This window comes from Tamandua tetradactyla, chromosome 4 (genome assembly GCF_023851605.1).
Source record: "Tamandua tetradactyla isolate mTamTet1 chromosome 4, mTamTet1.pri, whole genome shotgun sequence".
NCBI classification, from domain to species: Eukaryota; Metazoa; Chordata; class Mammalia; order Pilosa; family Myrmecophagidae; genus Tamandua; species Tamandua tetradactyla.
In genome coordinates this window covers 113335792-113358295 of record NC_135330.1, presented here as the reverse complement: position 1 = coordinate 113358295, position 22504 = coordinate 113335792, and the positions used below count along the sequence as shown (strand labels likewise).

The window sequence follows — 22504 nt, the reverse complement described above, 5'->3', positions numbered from 1 at the left end:
CTATTCAGAAAAAGAAATAAAAAGAAACCAGAAAAAAATTCATATATACCATACCCCCACCCCTCCCCCTCACCAATCACCAGCATTTTACTCTAAATTTATTTTAACATTTGTTCCCCCTATTATTCATCTTTATTCCATATGTTTTACTCATCTGTTGACAAGGTAGATAAAAGGACCATCAGACACAAGGTTTTCACAATCACACAATCACATTGTGAAAGCTATATCATTATACAATCATCTTCAAGAAACATAGCTACTGGAACACAGCTCCACATTTTCAGGCAGTTCCCTCCAGCCTCTCCACTACATCTTGACTAACAAGGTGATATCTATTTAATGCATCAGAATTTCCTCCAGGATAACCTCTCAACTCTGTTTGGAATCTCTCACCCATTGACACTTATTTTGTCTCATTTCACTCTTCCCCCTTTTGGTTGAGAAGGTTTTCTCAATCCCCTGATGCTGAGTCTCAGCCCATTCTAGGGGTTTTCTCAATCGCTTGATGCGGAGTCTCAGCTCATTCCTGGATTTCTGACCCATGTGGCCAGGAAGGTCCACACCCCTGGGAGTCATGTCCCATGTAGGCAGGGGCAGGGTGGTGAGTTTGCTTGTTGTGTTGGCTGTAGAGAGAGGCCACATCTGAGCAACAAAAGATGTTCTCTTGAGGGTGACTCTTAGGCTTAATTTTAAGTAGGCTTGACCTATCCTTTGTGGGGTTAAGTTTCATATGAACAAACCCCAAGATTGGGGCTCAGCCTATCGCTTTGGTTGTCCACACTGCTTATGAGAATATCAAGAATTCAACTTGGGGAAGTTGAATTTTCCCTGTTCTCACCATTCTCCGAAGGAGACTTTGCAAATAGTTTTTTATTCACTGTTCAAATTGCTCTGGGATTTATAGGGGCATCACTCTGGACAAACCAACAAAATCTCATGCCCTACTCAAGGTTCCATGTACTCATGGTTCAATTAAGCTGTCTACATAAGTTATGATTCATTTTAATATAAAGTATTGTCAGTGGGTGAGAGCAACAACTTGGAGATATTTGTCACAGAAAGTCCTGGTTATGTTCCCATGGCTTTCTCACAGATTATCAAGGACAGGAAACAATTCTTAGATTAATCTTGCAAATTTCTGGATTGACTTTACTGGTTGTAATTTACCTAATATTTATAAAGTGTTCACATTTTGCTATATATAACATAGCATGGGAAAAGCCACCTGACACTCCCATCGAGATTTTTTATTAGCATAAATAGAAAGAGGACAAAAAACACCAAGCACAAAGCACTTTGGCAAGTTATCCTTTTTCCCCCCACTTTTTACTCTAATGAAAACTCTATCAAATTAAAGGAAACATATTGGGGGAATGGGTTATTCTGTTTTTTTTTAATGTAGGACTATTTTTAAAGCCTGGGAGATAGACACTGTGTCAAAGTGCAGGGGCCGTCCAATGCACTCGAACAATAAGGCCCAGCCAAGGCCTTGTTATCTTTTTTAGGTAAGTAGGTGAAAGGGTGATGGTGGATATGTGGGTACTTGAAGCTCCAGCTGCAGAAGCTTTCCCAGCCTGATGGAACATCCAGATTAAAAGCAGAGTTCCAGATCACAGAAGAATTGGGGGCTGCATCAATTCAGAGCCCTTCGGTGGGGTGGACAGAACGAGTTTGGCATTCGTTCATGCTAAGAGCATCCATGTGAGCCCAACCCTCAAGTAAAAACTGGTCTGGACCTGTTGGGGAAGGGTGGAGATGGGGAGGACAACCTGACACTGCATGCTTATCAGCTCCAACCTACGCCTGCATTGAAACATGGCCTCTGCTTGTTATACTCATGCAGAAGAATTCCTTCCTTCTGCAGTGGTGGTCGAGCATCTGCTCCATTTAGAGCTCATGTTATGTGGGCTAATGAAGCCTGAGCACTTTAGACTTTTATCTTCTCATAAATAGATTGAACATTTGGGAAAGACATTTAGTACAAGACATGTATTGCTTGAAGAACCATCCCCTAGAAAATTGCATGTAGGTGATAACGAAAGTTGTGCTTACATGCGTGTATGAACTGGGTCTTCACATTCTTACTGTTCAAAACTCCGTAAGGCCAGCCAACATGGAACCTGGCTATTTCTATCTTTCCGCCCTGCCCTACTAAGCCAGTGGGTCTTCTGTGATCATGTGAGGGACTCTGTGATCATTAGATGTTGCCACAGCTCCAGGTCCTATGTTAGATTCAAAGCAGGAGGACCGCGAAGGGTGGCTCCTGCGATGCAGCCCCTGTGCCTGACCCTTTACAGAGAAATAAAAGCTCCCTCTATCCCTTCTCCCTTTTCACCCCCATAAAGAGTTCGGCTTCTGTCTCATTGGCCAAAACCTGGCAAGTGGCTACACTTAGCTGCAAGGAAGCTGAGAACGTTGTATTTAGGTTTTCCAGCTTCTCTAATGGAAGTTGGCCAAGGAGAGAAAGATTGGGAATAAGCACCCCTAGTAACAATTTACAGATGTAACCCCTCTGTGGTGCTGACAGGAACCACCAGTTTCCCATTAGGGAAACAGGGAGTAGTTAGACCCATTCTGGTTGCTTCTATTTGCTTTTACATGTAAATGAGATTCTTCCTGATTTTCAAGGTACCGACACATCCTCAGGTTACATTCTCTAATGAGGGTTAATTATAAGGCTGTTGTCGGGCCACCAAAGGAGAGACCACACAAGTCAAAGCAATTTGCAAGCCAATTAGGAGTCTTTATTAGTGACTGCCTCAGAAACCCAAGAAGGAGGAATCAGAGAGCAGCCCCAAGAAGTTCTCAAGGGGGCCTTATAAAGGTAAAAACGCAAGTGTATCCACAGAAGCAGGAAAAAGGACATTCTCTTTTAGAGCCACATCTTGGTTTGCAGCTGTAAGCAAGCAATCTTATCTACAGAAGCAGAGGAATGCCATTTGCTTTTGCACAATACATCCCATTCTTTTAGTTTCTTAACAATGATTATTGTTCAATTTTTAACTCTTGGGAACTTTCCGCCCTAGATCTTGTGACTCCAGATAACTTCTTGCTAGGGCCTGATTTATTGCTGTTGACCCCCCACAAGGCTACATAGGGAATAAAGGAGATGAAAAGTTGTCCAAGACCTGGGACAGAGTTTTGCGGAAACTGGAACTGCAGTTGTAGCTCCGGTACCTGGTGGCGGCCCCCAGGCTGCCCCCAAGAAGTTAGGGTTTAAGAAATGATTATGATTACTAAATCAAATATAGTTATTTCTTCTTGCTTTCTAGTATATTAGAATAGCTGGAAAAACATGCCTCAAATTGCTGAACTATAATCCAGTTGCCTTGATATTTGATAATGATTATATAACTATCTAGCCTTTATCTTGTGAATTTGTGATTATAAAAGCCTTGCCACTGGTACCTCCTTTATCCAGTTTCTTTTTTTTTTTTTTTTTCAACTTTGGAGTCTTATAATCACAAAGGCAACCCCTTAATGTTTATGAAGGAAACTTCATTGACTCATTCTTATAGTGGTTAAGCTTGGCTCTAGCATAGCTTCACTCCTTTACATTTGTAAATTGTTTCTGCTTATGCTTGTTACTGAAATGGTAACCACTCTGTCTCCCCTTGTTTGAATCCATAAAAACCTTGAACTCCTTAGACTCTGGGAGAAGGTTGTCTGCTCTCCTGCGTCGTGCCTAGCATCGAACTCTTCCTTTCTTTGAAACCCCGCTGTTATGTGTCAGGTTTTAGACGGTAGCCGACTGAGAAATCAGAGAAACTGAGTCCAAGTTTAAAAAGTTTATTGTCGCGGGGCGAGGTTCCCGGGTCCGGGTGCTCAGGGTGGGGGTCGGGGAAGTCGCGCCCCCCCAGGGGCGGCAGGGCTAGATATAGGCTGGCTAGTGGGGAGTGCTGACGATGCCTACGGGGCCTCCTGTGGTAGGTTAGGAGTTTCGTGCTTTAGGGCTGGGGGCATAACTACAGGCTATGCACAGTGGGTATAGCTACAGGCCGTGTGCAGTGGGCATAGCTACGGGCCGTGGGCAGTGGGGTCCTTTGTTTGTCAGGGCAGGTCCTGATTGGCTGAGTTTGAACAGCTGTATGCCCAGATGTTCACGGGTTTTAGTTCGGGAGGGGGCCTTCCAGCCAGAGGCTCCCAGGCCAGGCCTTCCATTATGGAGTGGCTGTCATGCACATCGGGTAGAGAACCCACTGCTTTTCTCCTGTATTAGTGCTACTGGTATGACAGGGGTCGGGATCATGCACCACCACTTGTGTTCAGCTTCAGGAGGGTATAGGTGAGGCAGTGCCCAGAGGCTCTCCCAAGGAGGAAACAAAACAAGACTTGGCCCTGTACCCAGGTTCTACGCTGTCAACCTAGCTGGGCCAACCTGGCTGTGTTCTGTGACTGCTTTACTATTTACAAAAAGTTTGTCTTTCTATCTTTATTTCTTCAAATCCCTAAAAGTGGCTTTGCTTTGTTTATCGAGAGTGCCAGAACAAACACATAAAAAAATTAAAACCCCTACATTTTTATTGCTCTGCTGGGGTGTGCTCCTATATGTTTTTGGACAAGTTTATGTAAATGTTGAGAATGATCGTGTCCTCCATCCATAACTGAGAAGTTAGGATTTAGGGGATGATTATGATTTCTGAATCATTATACAGACATTCCTTATTACTTTCTGGTATATTAGAGTAGACAGAGGGGAAATACGTGAGATTTCTGAACTGTAACTCGAGCTGCCTTGATCCCTGACAATGATTATGTAACTATCTAGCCTTTATTTTCTGATTATAAAAACCTTATGATTGACTCCCATCCTGTTTTTCAACTTTAGAGTCCTATGATCACTAAAGACAGCCCCTGATGTTTATTAATGAAGGAACTTGAGTCAGCCCAAAGCCAAGCCACCTCAATTCCAAACTTATCTTGATAAACAGAACTGGAACTAACCAAAATGGACATGCACAGTAGCTTAGACTTTAACCTACAAGTCACCTATACCTCATTACTATAAGAATAAATTAAGTTCAGCTTTCACACAAGATGGCGCAGGAAGTAGAACTCACTAAACAAAGGGCTGGAAGATGGCTCAAACTGGTCTTGCAGGCAGGGAAAGGGGAGGGCCTCTGATGCAAGCCAAGAACTGGCACCAAATTCTTATATAGGTAAAAACAAGTTTAAATAAGTAACGGCCAGGGTCAGTGAAATGTAAAGCGTAATCAAAAGCGGGAACCTTTGGAGGGAAATTTGAATTAGTTAGACTCTCCGAATAGGCTGTAACCTATGCTGTATCCAATCAGCAGAGAAACAGGGGAGGGACCTGGGTGCTAAGCTTAGGAAATAAATACTACTGCTGTCGGTTGCTTGGTGCGCCAGCCGTCATTTCTTCAGTTGAGTGCCCGTTCTTGCAGGATCGTGAAAAAATTCTTTTCTTTTTCACAATTGGTTGAGCATTTGTTCTCTTTCAGGTATGGCTGTCTTTCTAAGCATTATAATACTAGAAATCACACCCATCATCATACTATTGCTGCCACTTTCTTAACACGTCCAGTGACTACGTAATCAGTCTGCACAAGCTCAATAATTAGATCGCCTCTAATTACATCATCTGGGGCAACTGTGCTCATTATCCTACAACCTGCCCACCTTTTAATTTTATAAAACTATCAGAATTACTGAAGTTTGGGGAAACAGACTTTTAGGCTGATAGGCCATCTGATCTCCTGCTTTGCACCTAACAATAAACTCTTTCTCTCTTTGAAACCCTGGTGTCTCAGGAATCGGACATTTGAGCATATCAGGCAGAGAATTGTCTGCTTTTGTTTGGTATCATGTCCTTTAAAGATTCCATCAACACTGCCTTCCAGAGTAATCCAAGTGCTATATGTGTGTGTAGATTAATCTTCTACATAGACTTTACATTAAATATATATTAAAATTATATATGTACATATAGTTTCCTGACCAGATGGTACTAGGCAATTCTCCCAAACTTTTGCTCTCCTGTCCTCAAATGTGCCTCCACTGCAGAGGTTGTAGCTGTCTGTTTGCCGAGGATTTATTGTTTAGCCATTTAACAGTGGCTTAGATAGTAGAAAAATTCACACAAAAGGAAACAAATGATGATCAAATCCAGTCAGTGGGTGGCGAGTCCGCGGCACGTGTGTAAGAACAGTCAGAGGGGAGGCCGCTACGCTCCCACGCATGCGTGACCCGCCACCGCGAGCAGCACCTTAGATTGCAGCGATTGCAGCCAAGACGGCTCAGACTCAAAAGAACAAGTCCACAGCACACAACTCTTGCCTGGTTCAGCTTCGCGGAGAACTCATTACTCCAAGAGGTGGTGGTGGTGGTGGCCCGGGAGAAGGCTTTGATGTGGCCAGGTGACGCTGAAATTGGGTTCATGGGTCTTCCCTCTGTGGGGCAGTCAACACTGCTCAGTAACCTGGCAGGAGCGTACTCCGAGGTGGCAGCCTGTGAATTCCCTACTCTGACCTGCGTCATCAGATACAAAGGTGCCAAGATCCAGCTTCTGGATCTCCCAGGTGTCACTGATGGTGCCAAGGATGGGAAGGGTAGAGGCCGGCAAGTCATTGCAGTGGCTGGAAACTGTAACTTGATCCTGATGGTTCGGGATGTCCTAAAACCCTTGGGGCATATGTAGGTCATTGAAAATGAGCTGGACGGCTTTGGCATTCTCTCTCTTTTTTTAAGCTCTTTTATTTATTTATTTATTTATTTATTTATTTATTTATTTATTTATTTATTTATTAATGTAACAGCATACAAACACAAAAGTACTTAACATATGAACATTCCAGTCTTGTTATATAATCAATAACTCAAAATATCACCACATAGTTGTATATTCATCACCATGATCATTTTGTAGAACAGTTGCATCAATTCAGAAAAAGAAATAAAAAGTAAAAAGAATAAAGCTCATGCATGGCATACCTCTTACCCCTCCCTCTCATTGACTGCTAGTATTTCCTTCTACCCAATAAATTTTAGCCTTTCTTTCCCCTATTTTTTTCTATACCCCTTACCACTCCCTTTCATTGATCACTAACATTACAATTTACTAAGTTTGTTTTAACATTTGTTCTCCCTGTTATTTATTAATTTTAATCCATATGTTTTACTCATCTGTCCGTACCATAGATAAAAAGAGCATCGGGCACAAGGTTTTCACAAGCACATAGTTTGGCATTCTCTTGAACTGCAACCCCCTCTGACATTGGCTTTAAGAAGAAGGGCAAAGGAAGCATTAATCTCACAGCCACTTGCCCTCAAAGTGAGCTGGATGCAGAAACTGCGAGAAGCATCTTGGTTGAATACAAAATTCGTAGTGCTGATGTGACTCTGTGCAGCTGGTGACCTCATCGCTGTGGTGGAAGGAAACAGTCTATAGTCCCTGTATCTGTGTTAAATAAGACTGATCAGCTCTCCAGTGAGGAACTGGATATCATCTATCAGGTACCTCACTGAGCACCCATCTCCACCCACCACTCCTGGAATTTTGGTGACCTGTTGGAAAAGATCTAAGATGATTTGAGATGAGAAAGGATTTACACAAAACCCGAAGGCCAGTTCCCAGACTCTACATCCCCAGTGGCGCTGCCTAACTCCAGGACCACAGGGGAGGATTTCTGCATGATGAGTCACAAAAATCTTATCAAAGACTTTAAATATGCTCTGGTCTGGGGTCTATCTGTGAAGCACAATCCTCAGAAAGTGGGTAAAGGCCATACACTGGAGGACGAGAATGTCACTCAGATTGTAAAGAAGTGAAGCCTCTCTCTTTCCCCAACTGCTGGGCCAACTGCAGCAGCTTCCCCTTGACCAAGACCCTGTTCCATGCCCCTTCTTGGCTTTAGCTGCTGCTGGGTCAGGATTTAGGGGAGAGAGGTGGAGGCACCCAGAGTGGAAGTTCTCTCTTCTTATCTTGGTGTCACCTTATATGTTGAACTGCATAAAGGACCTGGTTCGCCATCAAAAAAACAAAAAAAAACCAGTTAATGCACAAGGCCATGAGTGGCTGTAGTCTGACATGAAAAGGTAATTCTTCCTTTGTTTTGATACCAAGCAGATGTAGGGGTCTCTGCTCAATGCGCACAAGACCCATTCCATGACACCGGCGTTTCAAAGAGAGGAAAGATTTAAAGCTATGTGCAAAGCAGGTCAGATGGCCTACTGGCCAAAAAAATATTGCTCTCCCTGAGTTCAAAGAGTTCAGGGTTTTTAATGGAGTCAAGCAAGGGGAGATAGACTTGTTGCCATTACAATAATAAGTATAAACAGGACCGAGACTAGGCTAGAATAACCCTGACAATAGTAAGTAGACACAGGACTGAGACTAGCTGAGTTTCAGTAATTTCAGGTGTTAACTTTTGGCTATTTTACAATGTAGAAAGAAAAACACATCTATAATGCTTCAGTCATCATAATCATTTAATTCTTAATTTCTTGGTTACAATTTCACCCACAGGGAGAGAAATTTTCCATCCTAAGGCCTCAAGATGAGTTATCAGAGGGTCAGGCTGCCATTCACTCTTTACAACCTTTATTTGCAAAACTCATTACCATCCTTGTCACGGTCACAGAATCAGATCATTGAATCCTCATGGTGATAGCAGGGTGCTGGCAGGTGTATGTGCCGCCATCTGACAGAGGCCATCTTACCACACCTACCTCTCTTGAGACTCACCTTTTCCAACTCTGCAGGGGTAATGAGGAGGGGCCACTGGGGCTTCCCATGTAACAGAAAAGCTCAGAGAAAATGTGACTTTGTTTTATTTTATAACCAGTATTTTTCAAGCTGTGGGTTTTCAATTTCGTGGGTTATGAACAGCATGAACAAAAAATGAAATAGAATCGAATAGAATAATAAATATCTGAGTGCAATGCAATCAGGGGAAATATTCTTTGCTGAAATGGTTGCCTCAGTTACGTGTGAATGTGTGTGTGCTAGGTCGTGATGGAAAATGTGTTTCTGACTGTGGGTTAAAGTTTTACAAGCTTGAAAGCCAGAGACCTGAACAACTATAGACCCATCAGAATTACTCAGACTTTTCTGCCTTGCAGGCTGCAGGCCTTAGCCCATCGCCCTGACCTGCAAACATTCCCGGAATTCTAATTTCACAGGCAAGGTCAGAGCCCTCGTGCTAAGCTCATGTATTCTCTTTATCACAGGCAAAAATTGAGCATGGTAGTCTGTGCCTAAAGTAGGTTCCAAGAACTGAGAAATAAGTCCTCCTAGGGCTCTACAGCTTTCTGTTTTCCAATTGTAGAAAAACTGTGTTCATTCTGGCTTTATTGTCCCCAATTTTTTTAATGTCTTGAATATTCCAAGCTGTCTCTACAAGCACAGGCCAGGGCACTGACCTCCCTTCCACCTGTAAGGAGGCTGCAGAACAGTCTGGCCAAAATTATCCCATGGAAGCCACCTGTTTGTTGCTTTTATACTTGTGCCTCTCAACCCTAGCACTGACAGGTTCCCAAATTCTTTATAAGGAAAAAGTCACATCTCATCTGTTAGAGATTACAATTTGCCTTTTTAATTTTGCTTCTGATCAACTAATGTCTCATAGTTTGTCTTAAGCAGCGTTCACATGAAGTCAACAGAGAAGGTTAGAGAGTAAGTTAGTCAAAAGATTGGCTTAAAAAACAATGTGGGGGATGCAATGTAGTTCAGTGGCAGAATTCTTGTCCGCCATGCGAGAGACCCAGGTTGGATTCTGGGTCCAGGCACTTCCCAAAAAACAAACAAAAAAAGAAACAAACAAACAAAAATTCAACAAATGGTGCTGCAATAACAGGATACTCACATGGAAAAATAATGAAACATGACCATGCCATACAGCATATAAAAAAAAAATAACAACAATGTGGACAATTCTGTTTGAGGTTCAGATTGATTTTTTTTTTACATGTTGAATTGATTGGTTTTCTTAATGACCCATAGATATAACTTGCCATAATAACAAGTAAGCAGCTATTTTGATTTCTGTTAAAATGGGATTTTTGATATTGCATTACTTGATCGGAATTAATCGAAGGTACCAAGCATATACCTCAGGATACAACCTCCCATATATATGAAAGGCTTTAATTTTAGACTATTTTGCAAGAATGGTTTTGCCTAGATAGAGTGGGTCTTTTGTATATTACATGAAATATTATGAAAAATTCTGGTCAATACTGATGATGATAAACAATGACAATAATGTGTATTATATGGGCACTGTGTTAATTTTTCATTTGTTTCTTCTAATTCTTCAAAAGAACCTCAGAAGAAAGTATGACCATTGTGCTGGTTTGGAACAATTACATACCTCAGCAAAGCCATGGTCTTTTTCCTAATCCAATCTCGTGAAGGTAGACCTATTATAGGTGGGACTTTTGATTAGGTTGTCTCCATGGAGATGTGACCCACCTTATTCAAGGATGGTCTTAATCCTTTTACTGGAGTCCTCTATGAAGACAATAAAAGGCAGAAAACCTAGAGAGAGCTCAGAGCCAATATAGAAATCAGAGAGATGAAACCAAATGCAGAAAACACAAATGCTTGGAGACAGAAAATGCCCCAGGGTGGGGGGTGTTAAACAAAGAGATGAAATCCAGAGTTTGCCCTGGAGAAGCTAAGAGAAGACCTACAGAAGCTTGGAGAAAGGAAATGCCACAGCAGAAGCCAGAAGGAGGCACAAGGGCTGAAAGAGCCATTTTGTAACCAGGCCAGGAGAGAAGGGCCAGCAGACATCGTCATGTACTTTCCCATGTGACAGAGGAACCCTGGATGCCATTGGTCTTTCTTGAGTGAAGGTATCCTCTTGTTGATGCCTTAATTTGGACATTTCCTTGGCCTTAGAATTGTAATTTATAACTTAATAAATCCCCTTTGTAAAAGCCAATCCATTTCTGGTATATGACATTCTGGTAGATTTAGCAAACCAAAACAACTATTTATTTTACTATTAAAGAAACAGAATTGCAAAGAAGATAAGTAATTTTTTTAAGTTCTCCCTGCTTGGATGTCAAGTCCTTGTGCTGAATCCTTGTGGAGTGAGAGGACTCAGGCATGAGAAACTCTTTCAGCCATTTTCATGGAAGAGTTTATGCTTTTTTGTCAGACTTCTGTCAGACTATTCTGCCTGTACACCCTCAGGTGCAAATAGCTGGGGGAAACCTACATTCCTGAGCATTTAAAATGAGCCTTGGTGAAGCCAAGGTCAGTTTCCCCAGAGTGTTCCCCAGAAGGCCTAAGTATGGACCCATCTGAGATCCACACCTGCAAGGGGAGAACAGAGGACTTGTTGTGAGAGAAACTAGGGTATGGACCCAATTCACATGGTGGGGAAATGGAGTCAGGGAATCAGCAGGGAGTATAAGTTTCCTGTTGCTGCTGTAACAAATTGTCACTAACTGGCTAAAAACAACACAAATTTTTCTCACAGGTTAATAGAGCGGAAGTTCAAAATGGGCTTCACAGAGCTAAAATCAAGGTGTTGGCAGGGCTGTGTTCATTTCTGGAGGCTCTAGGGGAGACTCTGTTCCCTTGCTCTTTCTAGCTTCTACAGGCAGCCCAACACCCCTTGTTTTACTCCCTTCCATCTTCAAAGCCAGCAATGGTTGGCTGTGTCTTTCTCATATCACATTATTTCAATCTGACTCCATAGTTGTATCTCCTTTTCTGACTCTCCTGTCTTCCTCTTCTGCTTTTGAAGACACTTGTGATTATGTTGGGCCCATCTGGATAATCCAGAATCATCTTCCATTTTTAAGGTCAACTAATTAGCAACTTTAATTACACCAGCAACCTTAATTTCCCCTTGTCATGTTATATAACATATTCACAGGGTCTAGAGATTAGGGTAGACATCTCTGGGCACAGTTATTCTGCTTTCCACAGTGAGCCTCTTGGAAGAAGCCACATTTGACCTGAGAAAAAGGGATGAGTAAATGTCAGGCTGAAGATAAAGTGAACAGAACAGGCAGTACTCCAAGCAGAGGGAACAACTTGTGCAAGACCTCTGAGATCAAGAAGAACTTGGTACATCTGAAGAATTGAAAGAAAGCCCCTCACTGGAGTTCAATGTGTGAAGGAGGGGAAAATAACAAGAGAGGCCAGACCAGGCAGGCCTCCTAGGCCATCTTTAGGATTTGGTGTTTCATATTAAGTGTAATGGAAAATTATTAAAGATTTTTAAACAGCAGGAAGAACCGATTCAAATCACTCTGTCTGCTCTGTGGAGAATGGATGGGGGAGGAAAGAGTCAACATAAGAAAACAAATCATACATTTATCTAACAAATATCTACTGAAGCCTACTTAGCTAGGTGCTAGGGGTATAGCAGGGATTAGAATGGCAAGACTCCAGCCCTCCTGGAACTACTTTCCACTACATAGTGGAGCAGTGACTGACCAGATGCTCACCAAAATCCATTTCCTCTCCCAAGGGCATACAGTTAAACCACATTTTCCAGCATCCTTGTATTCAAGTAACAGCTGGTAACTAGTTCCTGTCAATGAATTGTGAGCAGAGCAGTGAAGAATAAGTATGCTATCTCTATGCTCTAACTCTTCTTTTACAGAGTCTTTGGTAGCTATATACAGAGATAATTGCATTGCAAGAAGGAAGGAGTCTTGGTCCCTGAAGGACTCTATGGAGAACAGCCTTACTACTGGGTGTGGGAGAGCAATAAACTCCACTCTGTTGAGCCATTGAGATAAGGGAGTTGTCTTTTACAGTATTTAGCCAGTCCTGACTAAGACACAGGGACAAACCAACAAATAAATAAGCACAATAAATTCAGGTTTTAATAAGAGTTCTGTAGGACCAAAACATGTAAGGTGACGGACAATAATTAGAAGGGATTCTACTTCAAAATGGGTGGCCCTGAAAGGCATTTCTGATGAAGTGGCATTCGATGTGAGACCTGGAGATGCACAGAAGCAATCATGAGAAGAGAAAGGAGAAGCATTCTGGATAAAGGAATTAATAAATGTGAAAGCCCTGAGTGCAAAAGCATTTGCTATGTAGATGGGAAGAAAACGGTGAGCAGGTAGCTGGAATCAGAACCATGGTTGCAGATTCCCAACGGGGAAGGATTTGTCAAAAAGGTCCCACCCTTGGCACACCTTCCACAAGTGTCAAAGGTCTGAACGGTATCACTCCGGAGAAGATACTCGTGGGAAGCAATGCCTTCTCCTGCCCTCTTCTTAGTCAATGCCATTTGCTGGGGCATTAAGTGAGGAAGAGTGGCCCCAAGCAAGTTTGGCAAGAGTGAGAGCAGGGAAGCTATTATTTTAGGAATCTAGACGAGAGATTATGGTGGCTTGGACTAAGTTGGTAGCAGTATAGATGGAGAGAAGGGACCAGATTTGAGGTAGGTATTATACAGGTAGAGGTATCAGGACTTAAAGAGTGGATATTGAATGTGAGAACAAGGGAAAAATCAAGATGACTCTTAGGTTTTTGGTTTGAGCTTGAGTAGATGATGGTGACATTTATTAAGAGAAAGACTAAGGATGGAAAAGGCTTCAGGAACAAAAGTAAGAATTATCTTAGAAGCATTAAGTTTGAGGGGGTTATTCACATAAAAGAGGAGGCGTTGAAGAGTCAATTGGATATGTGGGTCTGGACTGGTAGAGATATGCAATCATCAACTGGTATTTAGAGCCGTAGGATTAGGTAAGGGCCTTGGGAAAGGGAATTGTTGGAGAAGAGAAGGGCCTCAGGACAGAGCCCTGAAACATTCTAATCTCTGAGATTTGGAAGAAGGAAGGCATCATTGAAGGAGAACAGGAAGGGTTGCCAATGAGGAGGAAGAAAAATTAGGGATACATTTTTTTTTCACTAAAAAAGCTTAATTTTTTAAAATCAAAGTTAGGCATTTTATGGTTTTTAAAGTCCAGTTATTCTACGAGGTTCATAATGAAAAAGAAAAAATCATCTATCTGCCCCACCCTTCCCCATTACTGATCCTGATTTCCAGAGCTAACCACTTTCAACTCTTTTAGCTCTTTCATCTTGTCTTTGCCTCATTGATTTCTAAATAGCTGTTTTATCTGCTAATTCTTGAATTTTCTTTTGTGATATTTATAGGCTTCCTTTGACTGCAAATATTTACTCTTTGATATCTACCCACCATCACCCCTCACACATATTCACACATACTTACTTAAACAGACACTCAGAGTTCCCCACGTCCTCTAATTATAGCTACAACACAATTTTTGGTGAAATCAATGTATCATATTTTCGTTACCTTATTTTGTAAATGTTATTCAGAGGTGAGACATGCAGTGTATTTCCTGTTTTATGTAACCTCTCGTTTTCCTGGAATGAATCCTTGGGGTTCTTGACTTCCCTGTCACATGGTGATGTCCTCTCCTTCCTCCTTTCTCTTCCATGTCCTGCTGACTTGCTGCTTCTGGTTCTCCCCCATGGCCTTCTCTGAATTCTGGCTTCTGGTTTCTTTCTCTTTATAATCCAGTAATCCAGATTAAAACCCAACCTCATTCAGATGGGCCACATGTTAACTAAAATTTTTATCTTCAAGAGATCATAGTTATAATGGGTACACACCCAGAGGAATACAGATTAAAATTAAGAACATGTCTAAATTTGGGCACATGATTCAATCTACCACACTCCATTTTGCCTCTTTTTCCCTCCAAGTTCCAGTCTTTTATTTCTTTGTTTGTTTTGGTTTCTAAATTTCATTCTTGAGGATTTCTTTTCTGAAGGAGGGACAGTGCAGAGTTGATTATGAGCTGTTTATGTGTTGGGCAGGGAACTTGCCAACTGGTGGGCTTTATTATACATGGCTCAGGCTGGACCCAAAGTTATCTTTTCTCTTGGGATGGTTAGTTTCCCCAGAGAGGGATATTGGGAGAGCCATGCCTCCTTGGGCTTCTTGTGCTCCTACATGTCTTGCCAAGACTGCCTTTTTAAAAAATGGGGCCATTTCTCAGGGCTATTTACTGCAACTAATAACCTTGATAGATGAGGTAATGTCCCTCCCCCGCTCCAGACAAAAAAAATCAGAATTGCTTACTACTTGCTATAAAAGCAGTGGCATCCCCAGGCTCAGTGTTCCCCAGTTGCAGTGCAAACCTATATGTAGCATATGTGGCATCTACCTGGGCCCATTATGTCACTCATGTGAGATTGGGGTGGAAGGAAAACCGACATAAATAGACTGATGCTCTTGCTGCTTATTGTGCTGTCAGGCATGAAGTCCTTTGTATCTGACCCAGAAGTCTGGTGTCTCTGCCAAAACCTAGAAACAATAACAGGCTAACTCAGTAGTCATGAATAGAATAAGATCAAATCCTAGATCTGACAAAAGATCACCTAGTCTTATTCCTGGGAGGATTAAGCCTGACCGAAGGTGTTTGGGAGACTGGGTTGGGAAAGACATCTGGGACTTTTCCCTTTGACTAAGTAGATTTTCATAGGATTCTTACATTTTTTTAGTACAGCACCCCAGCTGTTTGCTGTACCCAGTGTTCCCAAGTGCAGAATGTTCTCTGGTTCAACTCCTCTAGAGAATTAACCTCCACTCCCCTGCCAGTCTGGGACAGGGGCAGTTTCCCAACTGAGAAAGGTGAGAGAGAGTGTGCAGCCTAACTGGGTCTTATAATTGGGTCTTATCTAGAATTTTAGTCAGTTGTCTTGCTTTCAGTCCTAGTTGTCTGATTGCATGAGTCATGCTAGAATTCTGTAGCGCAAATCAATTTTCTTTTCGCTTCCCTCATTATCAGATTTCTCCACTCTGCTTAGTGAGTTAAACTCCATTTTCTTTCTTCTCCTCACATATTCTTATTTTCTATATGAATCAATGCTTTTATTGTTGTTGTTTACTGACAACTTTAGTGAGGGGTTAATAGAGGCTACTGGGAAACTCCTGAATTCAGCTCACAGTATTTAAGTGGAAGTGACTCACATTTAACTAGACATGAGTAATCTCTTGGATGAAATGCTCTACAGAAAAATCAATGAAAAGAGGACAGAGGAGTGGCCGCTGGATTTAGCAACACAGAGGTTGCAGGTGATCTTTAAAGGAAAAGTTTCTATGGAGTAGTGGAAAAGGAAGCCAAATTGTAGAAGGCAAATGGAAAGTGAAGATGAAGACAGCAAGTGTAGCAATTATTTGGGGAAATTTTGCTGTGAAGGAGAGCAGAAGTGAGACAGTAGCTGGAGGGGAGTATGGAGACAGCAGAGGGTTTGTTTTTCCTTTTTAAAGTCGGGCATATTGGAGCATACTGGTATTGCTGATGGGAATGAGGCAAAAATTGGAGGTGCAAGAGAGGGAGGTAAAAGCTGCCAAAGTGGAACCCTTGAGAAGATGACAGGAGATCCAGAGCACAAGTGGGAGGACTGGCCTAGGCAGGAGCAAGAGGAGTTCTCTGAAAAAGGGTAGAAGACATGTAGGTGTGTGGATTTGGTAGATGAGGAAGTTCATACCTGCTGGCATGACCCACCCATCTGCGTGGATCATGTTACAGCTGAAAGTGAGCGGCAGGAAAGTTTGAAGTCAGAAAAGGAATCAAACAGTCACCTCGGAGCACAGAAAAGCAAACCTTTCGAGGAGATACAGATGATTTTGCAGGAACAGATGAACACAAACGATTTGAGACTTGTGATCATGACTTTAAAGTGAAACCCAGGTATGGGTGTGAGTGTGTGTGTTTTCAGATTTACAGGTACGGGCTCAGAGAAGGTACCTGCATTTAACCTAGGTTAGGTGTTTTCCAGGTGAGCATTGGGGGGTGAGATGGAGAAAATGAGTTAAGGGTATTTTAAGGGGATGGGTATGATGATGAATCATGAAATCTAAGCTGATTAGATGGGAAGTGAAGGTAGAAGTGGGTCTGATGAGGGCATATTCACGGTTGTCACTGAGTTCACTAAAGGCAGGAGAGATGTGTGCACTCCATTACCTAGTGTGATGCAGAATATTAAAAATTATCAATAGATACAAATAAGTAATTTGACATGAGGCAAACTACCTCAAATATCTGAATTTCAGCAGAGCAATTTTTGTCCTGTTGAAGCCAAACTCATCTGGGCAAAAGGCAAATTATTCAGTTATTTATATGAAAGTGTCACCAGAGAAAGCTGAATGCACAGGGTTGGTATTAATGTAGCAAGTGATAAGAAGGGAGACCATTTTAAAGAATCCGTTTCAATGGACTGTGTTCCAAGGTGGTGTTCAATAAATATTTGTTGAATGAATAAATGAGCTATCCTATGTAGATAGTACACTGGATCCAAAAGATTAAACCATTATTGTTGCTAGTCAAGCACCACAGACTTTGTTGTTAAGCCTGCATAATTAAGCCTGCATTAAAATGTCTATCTAGTCATTGCCAAGAGCCAGAGAGCAAAACAGGAACAGCATGCAGAATCTGCATGCAGCATGCAGAATCAAGTGTTAAAGTATTAGCAGAACCCTACTGGGGAGCTGCAGATCCCCACCTACCCACAGCAGGCTATAAAACTTAAAACAGGACACAAGCAAATTGGGCAAGGGGATAACTAGGGGAATGCCAGGGATAAAGGTAGATAGACTAAATTTAAGCCGAAATGAGTAGACTTGTGTCCCTGCTGACATATCAGAACTGACTCCTCTATAAAAACAGGACAATTGCCAAAAAGGTGGAAAAGACCCAAATGTCCACCAACGGATGAATGGATAAATAAAGCATGGTATATGGATACAATGGAAGATTATTCAATCATAAAAAGGAATGAAATTCTGACACATGCCATAACATGGAAGAACCTTACAGACATTATGTTGAGTGAGATAAACCAGACACAAAAGGAAAATTAATGATTCCACTTATACAAAATATCTAGACTGGGCAAATTCATAAAGGCAGAAAGTATATTAGAGGTTACCAGGGGTCAGAGAGAGGGGGAATGGGAAGTTATTGCATAATTGGTACAGAGTTTCTGTTTGGGGTGATAAAAAAGTTTTGGTAATGGATGGTGGTGATGGTAGCCCAACATTGTGAATGTAATTAATACCACTGAATTGTACACTTAAAAAGAACTAAGATGGCAGATTTCATGTCATATGGGTTACTAAATTTTTTTTTTTTTTAAGGGACATATAACAGTGTAGTTCCCAGGTCCTGGGTCCTAGTCTCAGATCCTTCAAGAAAAAGAACCTTATCAATACCCTGATTTTTTTCATCATCCATCCTTAGCTGATTGAGGTAGTAAATCTGTTCTTACTTGGGTGGAGGATTATACAATTCAGGGAAAGTGCATAATTAAATATAGAAATGAGGAACTAAATCAAACCCCTGGTGCCAATATTCTTAGTACTAACTATTAAGTATAAGTCAATCTGCATGGGTCTGTTATTTATTTGAAATGCCAGTCATAGGAAAGGCAGAAATTATCCTCTTTAGAGAATCTGGCAGATGACCTTGTGATCTCAATTTAAAATGTGCAATTGACAATCTACTTGGTGATTTTAAATTGAAATGTGCAAGAGAATTTGATGAAGTGTGTAAGCCAAACTCATTGTATCAACATAGTCGTGTTGCAGGTCTGTCCAGCCAGGCTGCCAGGACAACTTCCTGAGTGTTTTGTGATAGTTGCTTTAGTCCCACACTGGCTATTAAAAGGTTATGCTGTCCCCATTTACCAAACAAGCCCCAACAGCCTTAGGACTCAATATCCAAAAACACAGCTGAGGCCAGCTTCCAATGTTTAATCACAAATTTTGCTAATTGAGAGCAGAGATCAGCAAACTTTTTGTAAATAATTGTGCCTTTGTGAGCCAAGAAGCAAAATTGAGGTTATTATATAAATCCTTATATGACCATTTAAAATATAACAATTAAAAAAATGCAAAAACCATTCTTAACTCTAAGGCGGTACAAACATGCCTGGACCAACCAGGCAGATTGGTCCATGGGTCATAGTTTGAGGACTTCCTGGGCTGGAAGAAAATAAAAAGAAAATAAAAATAGAGAATAACATAAAATTAAATAACCTGGCTTTCCCAATACAGTTCACCAGACTTCATCTGAGAACCCAGCCACCATTTTTCTTAACATTTTCTCTACCTGGAAATATTCAAAGAAGTGGACATTCTCTGAGTAGGGCTAGTACTGCCGTTATGTCGATGGCAGGTGGATGGACCCTTTGAAAAAGTCCTCCATCTTCTCACCAGCTCCCAAACGATGTAGACTCTTTCAGCGTGTTTATATGTGTTGGGTGCCTACCATAGGTTAGGTGCTGCACTGAGCTAATGGAATATGGTGGCGAGCAAGATGGGGTCCCTGCCCCAAGTTGCTTAACATCCAGTGGGAAAACTGATTAGGATGATTCATCCTACTAAAGCATGGTAACTGCTCTGATAGCAGGAGGTATGCACAGAGACACTTACTTCACCTGGTTTTAGGGATTCAGAGCAACTTCCTGGAGGAGGTGATATCCAAACCAAGGTATGAAGGATGAGTAAGAGTTAGCAAGAAGAAAAACAGATCAGGTGCAATTTATCATGTGTAAAACTCCCAGAGGGGAAAGAGAGTATTAAATCAGTTGCACAAAGAAGAATGTACATCCTGGTGTTTTGGGGTGTAATGATCTATATATGTCTATTAGATCTAATTCATTATCATATTGTTCAGGTTCTTTATTTCCTTGCTTATCCTCTGTCTGGTTGTTCTATCTATAGTGGAGAGTTGTTTATTGAAATCTCCCACTATTATTGTTAAAACATCTATAGCTCCCTTCAGTTTTGCCAAAGTTTGCCTCATGTACTTTGGAGCTCTTTGATTGAGAGCATAAACATTTATGACTGTTATTTCCTCTTGCTGAAATGTCCCTTTTATTAATATGTAGTGTCCTTCTTTGTCTCTTATGATTTCTTTACATTTAAAGTCTATTTTATCTGAAATTAGTATAGCTACTCCTGCTTTCTTTTGGTTACAGCTTGCGTAAAACATCCTTTTCCATTCTTTCACTTTCAACCTACTTTTGGTCCTGGGTCTAAGATGCATCTCTTGTAAACAACATATAGATGGATTATATATTTTAACCCATTCTGCCAATCTGTATCTTTTATTTGGTGAGTTTAGTCCATTAATGTTCAAGTTATTACTGTAAAAGCGGTTCTTGAATCTACCATCTTATCCTTTAGTTTTTGTCAGATCTATATAATCTTTTCCCTCTCTCTCTTTTTATGTTTTAAATTACCATTACTGGGACTCTTCAATTCTGTGCCCTCCCTTTCCTGCCTTGTTTTTTTTCAGCTGACAAGACTCCCTTTAGTATTTCTTGTAGGGCAGGTCTTTTGTTGACTAGTTCTCTCAGTCTTTGATTGTCTTTGAATATTTCAATCTATCAATTTTTTTTTCTAATGTTTCTTTTTTTTCATTAACAGAAAAAAAGAAATTAACCCAACATTTAGAAATCATACCATTCTACATATGCAATCAGTAATTCTTAACATCATCACATAGATGCATGATCATCGTTTCTTGGTACGTTTGCATCGGTTTAGAAGAACTAGCAACACAACAGACAAAGTTAATGTTAATATAGAGAAAAAAAATAAAAGTAATAATAATAGTAAAAAAAAACAAAAAACCTATAGCTCAGATGCAGCTTCATTCAGTGTTTTAACATGATTACTTTACAATTAGGTATTATTGTGCTGTCCATTTTTGAGTTTTTGTATCTAGTCCTGTTGCACAGTCTGTATTTAATCTATCAATTTTAAAGGCCAACTTGGCTGGATAAGGAATTCTTGGCTGGAAGCCTTTCTAGATCAGGATGTTAAATATATCATGCCACTGCCTTCTTGCTTCCATGGTGCCTACTGAGTAATTCAGCATCAGTTCTACATGTTTGCTCTTGTGTATTGTAGATTGCTTTTCTTGTACTGCTTTCAGGACTTTCTGCTTCTCTTCAGCATTTGACAGTTTAATTATGTGTCTTCGGGTAGGTCTATTTGGACTTATTCTATTTGAACTGTGTTGGGCCTCTTTGATTTGCATATTTATGTCTTTTACAAGGGTGGGAAGTTCTCCCAATTTTATCTTCAACCAACTTTCCTAGCCCTTTACTCTTCTCTTCTCCTTCTGGGACACCAGTGATTCTTTTATTTGTACACCTCTTATCGCCCATCATTTCCCTAAGATCCAGTTCCATTTTTTCAGTCTTTCTTGCCATTTGTTCTTTTTTTTTTAACCAGAAATTTAAAAATTAATTCTTTTTGAAATAATTTTACGGTTATATTGATCATCACATTCAATGATTTCTGATTCTTTTTAAAGACTTGAGTAACAGATCACTAAGCTTTTTTTTTTCTTATGGATCCATTTTATGGTGATACCACCTCTACATAAGGCAGTATAGATCATTTTACTTCTATGAACAAAAGCAAAGCATTAAAAATTACTATTTTGTGCTGTAAATTGGATTACTGTACAGTAAAACTCCATATCTCATTCATATTTTCAAGCTCTAAGTGGCCCATTTCTTTTCTATTTTTCATCAATTAACTAATTAAACATAACCACATACAAACACAAACATTCTTACCATATAAATCACTCAGGTTTAATAATAAGTTACTCAAATTATTATTCAGAAAGTTTTAGAATTCAATGCAGACAACAGTTCATAAAACTTATTAAATGGTTACCTCTATTGTTTTATATCTGGATAAGTAACAGGTATGCTATAAATTCATTAAAATTAAAGATTCCATGAGGCAAGTTTAAACTGCATATTCATATTAAATATTTTGTAATGGCATTTTCTTTCTTTAGAATACTAAGATTTTGTTTTTTGAAAACATAGTTGAGTAAAATTATTTCAATCTCAGACATTTTTAGCAACATTTAGTAATTCTATAGCTCTCAGAACAGGAAGTTAGCTTTTTATTTTTTACCCTTCTCTGTGGCAATTAGTCTTTAAGTTTATAGTTTTAATAATATATGGTGTGGTAGTTAGGTTCAAGTGTCAACTTGGCCAGGTGAAGGTGCCTAGTTCTATTGCTGTGGACATGAGCCAATGGCATGTGAACCTCATTTGTTGCTGATTACATCTGCAGTCGGCTAGGAGGCATGCCTGCTGCAATGAATAATGTTGCATTTAATTGGCTGGTGCTTAACTGAGAGAGCTCAACATAGCACAGCCAAGCAGCTCAGCATACCTCATCTCAGCACTCACAGCTTAGCCCAGGCCTTTGGAGATGCAGAAAGAAATCACCCCAGGGAAATGTGTTGGAACCCAGAGGCCTGGAGAGAAGGCCAGCAGAGATTGCCCGGTGCCTTCTCATGTAAGAAAGAACCTCAGATGAAAGTTAGCTGCCTTTCCTCTGAAGAAATATACGTTAGCTAAATAAATCCCCTTTTATTGAAAGCCAGTCGTCTCTAGTGTGTTGCATTCCGGCAACCTTGGCAGACTGGAACATATGGTGTCTATTATACAGTGCAAGCATTACAGTCTTTATTCCTTTTTCAG

At 40.7% G+C, this 22504-nt stretch overlaps 1 pseudogene; it reads left to right on the top strand.

Annotated features, from left to right (window-relative positions):
* The first annotated feature begins 3908 nt into the window (after positions 1 to 3908).
* LOC143680474 (developmentally-regulated GTP-binding protein 1 pseudogene) lies at positions 3909 to 7791 on the top strand (annotated as a pseudogene).
* The last annotated feature ends 14713 nt before the right edge of the window (positions 7792 to 22504 follow it).